At 26.9% G+C, this 7,101-nt stretch overlaps 1 long non-coding RNA gene across 1 annotated transcript; it reads right to left on the bottom strand.

The window, feature by feature from the left end:
- Positions 1 to 242: 242 nt before the first annotated feature.
- On the bottom strand, positions 243 to 6,505 carry LOC100578444. Its single transcript, XR_003304741.1, has 4 exons — positions 6,257 to 6,505; positions 3,633 to 4,318; positions 2,911 to 3,484; positions 243 to 2,826 (listed from the first exon to the last, which is right to left on the bottom strand). It is a non-coding gene; the product is annotated as an uncharacterized LOC100578444 (long non-coding RNA).
- Between the last annotated feature and the right edge of the window lie 596 nt (positions 6,506 to 7,101).

Here is a 7,101-nt window from a genome sequence, read left to right as displayed (position 1 = left end):
TTGCGTATTAGATATTCAATTCTTTCCGAGAAACCCTCTCGAAAAACACGTGACGTTCTCGAAATTCAAGAAATCGTTTCGGGAAACCAGTTAAGCTTTTCCGTGCAAATTATAAATAATGATAAATTATAATATTGGATAAGAATATACGATTCGTGTTTTATGCTTCATATTAATCAATATTATAATAATCAATCAAATCAATATATATTGAAATATTATAATTTTTATCAAGTAAATTAAAATATTTTTTGTTTTAAGAATAAGCGCAGGACCTATATTGCAGATAATAAATCAAACAACGAAAAATTTAATTTGTTAAAAATATATTTCCTTGAAAATACATTTCTTTCATCTCTGTTATTTGTAATGGATCAATTATGGAACGTGTTGAAAGAAACTCTCGCAAAAAAAGGAAGATACAAGAATTCGGTGAGCAACGAAATTTACGAACTTTCGCTTTCAAGAAACATCTCACGAACGATTTTTATTGATTCCTGTCAGTCTCACTTTCCACTTGAAATTACACACACAATATATTTGTATAAATGATTTTTTTTTTAATTTTGGTAACTAAGTTCAAAATTATATCTATTGATGTTTTCACGTTGTTTCACATGCAAATTTTAGAATAATAATATATGATTATATGCTATTATTTTCTGATATAGATCTTGAGAAAACAAATTTATTGAAGATCTTATCCTACACAGCTAATTTTAATAATAAAGAAATTATTAACCACACGCATACTACATCATATATATGATCCTATCTAACAATTTTCCATACTTTTTTTTTATTCAGAACTCTTTTATGTTGACAAATTTTCGTAAAAATGATAATTTAATTCATGACATATATTATAGAATAAATAAGAAATAAATTTGTTATGTTCAGAATTAGAATTATTAAGGAAAAAGAAATATTACCTTTAATTTTAAAGATTTTCATTGTTCAAGAAACCTTTCAAATCCGATATCAAATATCATACAAAATATTACTCAATAAAATTCATGAAATCCTGTATTTCTTTCAGTTTTCCTTCTAACTACAATAAGAAAATATTTCTTCACAATATCAAGCACAATATCCATAAATATCCATTTTATTATGTTCACAAGATATCTCCCCACTGAGATAACCCCGAGATCATCTGGTCACTCTATTTTTCGTGAAATATCTTCGAATTGTCGTGCTCGGTTTCTCAGAAACAATCGCAACCCAGATCAGGCGAACGTTTGTGCGACAAGTCAATTTTTGTTCCTTGGAACGTGCCAAGACAAGAGTGAAAGTTGCACGCGTACTACTCGCTCGATTTCTGTATTTCAGACAGCAATTATTTCAGTTTTTCTTTGTTCGAGAAAATTTTATTTATTAACATATATAAATATATGCGAAGCCTCTTGCATAACACGTTCTCAACGTCCTTCGATCGAGCATGGTCCCTTCGAATATACACAGGTTTTCACATTTCATGGAGGGTCGTTTGAGTAACCAGTAATTTTCGTCGATTTAAGAGAGGGTTCTCTCGTTGGAAATTGGCTCGAGTTAGCGATGGGATTAAGTTCTATACGTACACACGAATACAAATAAAATTCCATCTTTAATTTTAATACCTGTAAGAAATCACGTTTTTTGTTTTTTTTTTTTTATGTGCTTAGATTGTGAAATGTTAATTTGTTTAGTTTATTTCACTTTTCCATTCATTTTAAGAATTCGATTCATAAAAAAATTCATTATTTCATTATAAAATATTCACTGCATAGAGTTTGATTACTCGTAAGAGATCATATTTAATTTTTCAATATAAAAAGTTTGCCTCATGAGTTTTTACTCATCATATTTCATTTTCAATATAAAAATTTAATTTCATTCACATTTACACATTTCATTCAATTTCGATTACTATTTACTCATAAGAGATTATCTTATTTAATCTTCAAATAAAGAAGATTCATTTCTATCATTATTCATGAAAGATCATATTACTTGCAATATTACTTGCGCCCATCACTTAATCCAGAATTAACCAAGTATCGAATCAAATTTCGTTTTGGCTCTTTGGATACCCATAATCGTGATTCTCGCGTTACTTTTTTTTACGGATGCATCGAGTGCATCGGTGTTTCGGTCATTTCTCCGAACATTATCGTCCAAAGGCAATTTGGCCGTGATTGTACCGCCGATATCGTGTCGTTCCCGATGGAACAACTCGGCGTAATGAGTGGTAATCGTGGGATCGTGCTATCTGCATGCATAATCATTTATTCCAAAAGCGTTAAAATCGGTTTCGATAGATAGGTTAACGAGCATTTAGGATCTCAATGATATTGCTGTTTTCCAGAAACGATATTTCCCTCGATTTTAGATATACTTTTATAACAAGATAAATCATTTTGTCGCAAATTCGTTCATGTTTTGATGGGCTTCGTATCAAAATTCGGACTGAATTCGATCCTATGAAATGGAATTCTATATTTGTCGATGTGAAAGCTGTTGTCGTTGATGAAAGTTGTCGTTTCAAAAGATATCGTTATTATTTGACGAGAAATCTGTCTGGCGAAGGTGTTACTAAGTTATGCATTTGTTTAGATATGAAACTATGGTTTAACGTAAAGTTTCTATTAAAATATATGAGATTTCCTTTCACTCATAATTAGACATTTGTTTATGAATTTTGTATTTTAAATTAATATTGTTATATATATAAAGTAAATAAACTTTCTTTCAAAATTCTCATTTTTAAATTAAAAGATCATTCGTCTTTAAGTCGTTTTGTTCAACAATTTTCAAGAAATCTCAAAAGAATCTGAAGAAATAACTCTGAAAATAAAAATAATGAAAAATCAAATAAAAGTAACGAAACAAGATAGAAATAAACTTTAAATCACGTTTAAACTTTGATACCATCAGTTGTCAATTCGACATCGTGTCGACGTTAAAGAAATTTCTTTGAAGTTGAATCGGTGCTGTTTGTCCGTCTTCACACGTGTCTCGAATCTTCTTTCGCGATTATAAGACAATATATAGTTATACCACGTTCGGAAAATCGTGTCTCTTTTCGCATATGTTTTGCAAATATTCTGCTTTGTCTTAGTTTTCTCAAAACAAGAATGTGTCTACGTCAAAAAGAGGTATTAAGAAAAGAGGAACCGTTTGAGGTAACGGAGATACACTTGTTCGCGATTCCAGCAGTCAAGTCATAAACCTGTCCTCAACTACGTGAGGTCGATGATAAGCTGTTGACTGATAAGGTCGTTGCTAGTGACAGATATTTTCTTCGATGCATAAAATCGTTCCTTTGAAAAATGATTTCCATGAAGTGAGGAAAAATTTTTTCTTTGTTTTCCAAATATTCTTTTTCTTCGAAGGTTAAGGAACTTAGATTGTGGAATATTAGAATTTTGTTATTATTATTGATAGATTGTAATAATCTTCTTTCCTTTAGAGGAAATTCTATTGTTCCATAATAGTTTTTTCACTGGAATTTTAATTAGAATTATTGAAAGTGCCATTATACTATTTTATAGCGTTCTATTTAATTTTTTAATCTAATCTAACCAACATATATAAGTTCATCAGCATATATTTCAACAGAACAATATTATTGAAAAGTTCAAATATTTTACCTATTATTGTTATGTGATTTCCTGCTTTCACGTTTTCTGGAACGTGTCCAATTGTACATTTTACTTCATAAATTTCTATAAGCTTGTTCATCGCGCCTTATTGACTTATTGCATAATCGTATAGCGATTAGACTTTGTTTGATTAAAATTGCACACATTCATTATCATGCTTATCTATTTCAATATTTAACAAACAAACCTAGAATTCTTATTTCTCACGTGAGCAAATTGAAAAGTAACAATTCTCATCTCTATCAGTGTGGTAAATTCTATCTTAAATAATTAATAGATTGTTATCAAAAATAGCATCAAGGTTTCTAAAAGGTTTGTAAAAATTTTAAATATAATCCTTTCTTTCCTCATTTTTTCTGTAACAAAAAAAAAAAATTTTATATAAGATGAGAATACAAAACAATGAATCTATCCAAACAGTACTATTGAAATGGAATGATGAGATTTTTTTTATAAAATCGTATGGTGCTCCCTTTTGTCGATGACTCGTCGTTAACGAGAGGCGGACGTGCAAACTGGTGGAAACAATTGGTCAATTCGTCCGCGGCTAATTAGAGAATTGCAGCGATGAAAATATTGGCTGACTCTTAATTCGATTCAGCCAATTAACTCTCTTCGTTCTTCCATGGATGACCATCTCGTCTCTCTCGAACAACCGAGTTTCTCAAAGCGTTCTGTTGTATAAAAGATAAGTTTAATAGAACCGATTAAATGGATCCATGAAAAATATTAATGAAAATTTTTATAGAGTCAAAAAATTTTTGAAATGTTATATATAATTAAATTTACTATAATATTTTTTGTTCATAGAGATGTATTACGTTATTATTGAGTGATAGAAGCATGTAGAAGAGAATGATTAAATACTGCTTCCACGATAAAAGTTTTAATATATGCAATAAAGGGTTTAAACATAAAAAATTTTAATTAAATCCTGAAAAATTATTTTAATTAAATTTTGTATGTTTTCCAATATAATATAACTTATTCCCATTTTTATTTTATTTTATCATAGAATTAAATTCAATGGATGAAGTGATTGAAAGATAAATATATTTACAATACTCTATAGTTATCTTTAAGGTAATTATTGATCAAAGGTTGTATGCTTCAAAGGCATGTAGCAATAAATTAACTTTATCGAATACTTATGTATAATTCAACTTTCAGTTATCTATTTATGGAATTATATTGGAAAAATAAAACTTTTGTATGTGATCTAAAATCAATGAATAAGGATTAATAATCATGTGAGGGTTAAACTGCTTTCAAAAGCAGATAATTTAATTGCTATGTACACATATATGTTTACATAATTCACTAAGCTCAATTTACCATTTGTGACATAGTGTCATAATTGAAAAGGAAGTTAGTAATAAATTAATTATTATATTTATATGATCTTCTACATGCGTATAATTTATAATATTGTATTTATAGAAAAGTGATACTTTTACATACACTCCAAATATAATAACTGATAAAGAATAAATATTTCAAAGGTAGTGATAAATTAATTGCTTTGCATAACTGCCAACCAAGTTTATTGGGCAAAGGCAATTTATTATTTATGTAATTTATGGTGTTATAATTATTGAAGTGGTAAACTTTTGCATATATTCCATTCAATGAATTTATAATGATCATTAAGAGTTAAATGTTCCATTGATAATAATAAATTAATAGATAATTATAATGTTTTATGCGCTCGATTCATTAAATATTTATCTAAATAAAATTAATAACATTAATATAATATATTTATTTATGATTATATTATCATATTATTTATGATAATTAGTATGATCAATATGTTTACATTAATTTAATTTAAGTATCCAAAGAGAATTAATAATTTATTAATGCAATTATAATTAAAAAAGCATTATTTTAGTATTCGATCCTAATTTAATGTCCTAATATCCTAATATTGTCTATAAAACTAAATTCATAAACAACACAGATGTTGAGTTCAAAGTTCAGTTCATCTAGTTGTCCTAAGAAATTAGGTCATGTCACAACGAAAAAGTGTCACGTGATACGATTGTGAATCATACACATGAAATATATTGCGCTTTTTTATATAATACAATTCAATTTAAATATATTTTAAAAATTTTAAAAATATTAGAGAAATAATAATAAAATAAATAATTCTAATATTGTCAAAACTTTCTCCTAATTGATAATAAAATTGTTGTTAATTTTGTTTTCTTGTGATTTATATTTAAATATATATATAATTTTAAGAATTTTAGTAAAAATTCTCAAACGAGTCTAATTATTATAGGACTCGTTAAAATACAAACGAAGCTATATTAGAAACTTCCCGACAAACAAATGAATTAATTGAACGCAGTTTCGAGCGCACAAACTTTATATTGTGTTCCACAAGAAAATTAATCTATGGATCAGTAGCCCTGTTAGGTAACGTCGCTCGTCAATTCAGAGACGTTAAATAATGACTGATCGTTAAAAGTGGATTATGAAATGAATTACGAGTTGGTAGATAGTTCGAAAGCCTAATAATTTCCTATGTTTTCTCTCGAGTATTCTTTGCTCCATTTGCCTATAAAGAATGTTTAATCAAGAAGAAAATGAGAGAGGAATACCTGCAATATTTATCATCATTGTTAATGAGAATCTTTATCACAGCTCGAGATATGCATGAGAATGTACGTGACAGATATTTATTTCATCAAAGATTGGATCACTGTCTCTTTTACCTGTGTATACAAGATTTTCCCATTTACAGAGTCATGGTTATTATCGTTTGAAGTTTGAAAACTTTCAGACTTTTGCCCATTAGATAGTTTCTCTGTTTTGTTCGATAAATAATGTTTTGTTTTTCTTTTTTTTTTCGAAGCTACAATGAGAAAAATTTTCATATTAGATAATTAAATATTAAATTTAATATTAGAATAATTTATAAACGAGATCCGAATATTTGTATAATTTTTAAAAATTTAGAATGTTTTTGTTAAAATAATAATCGTAAAAATGTTTAATATAACACAAAAATATATTAAATTCTTTATTTTATTCAGAATAAAGAACATACTTACATTGAGCTCAAAATTATTATTGTTTTATGTAACAATTGATATATTAGAATTTCATTTAATTATATTATCAACAATGTTTACATATATTTAGCATTTTGAATCAAAACATTTTGATATTATTTACACAGAAATGATCGTATCATTATATTGTTTATATAGATTTTTAAATAATATATGTGAAAAATTTTGTAATAAATTTAATTCAGAAGATGAATCAGAAATATAAGAAATGTTATCATATATATTTTTATAATAGTCATTCTCTTATCATCTTTTTAAATGAAACATTGTTTTGCAATTTTTTATTTGAATTTAATATATTAATTTAATATATTATATTGAATTTAATATAATCTTATTATATTAAGTATAACCTATTTTACTTCACTTAA

This window comes from Apis mellifera, linkage group LG5 (genome assembly GCF_003254395.2).
Source record: "Apis mellifera strain DH4 linkage group LG5, Amel_HAv3.1, whole genome shotgun sequence".
NCBI lineage: Eukaryota > Metazoa > Arthropoda > Insecta > Hymenoptera > Apidae > Apis > Apis mellifera.
The sequence above is the reverse complement of the archived record's forward strand: the minus strand, read 5'-3'. Positions and strand labels throughout refer to the sequence as shown.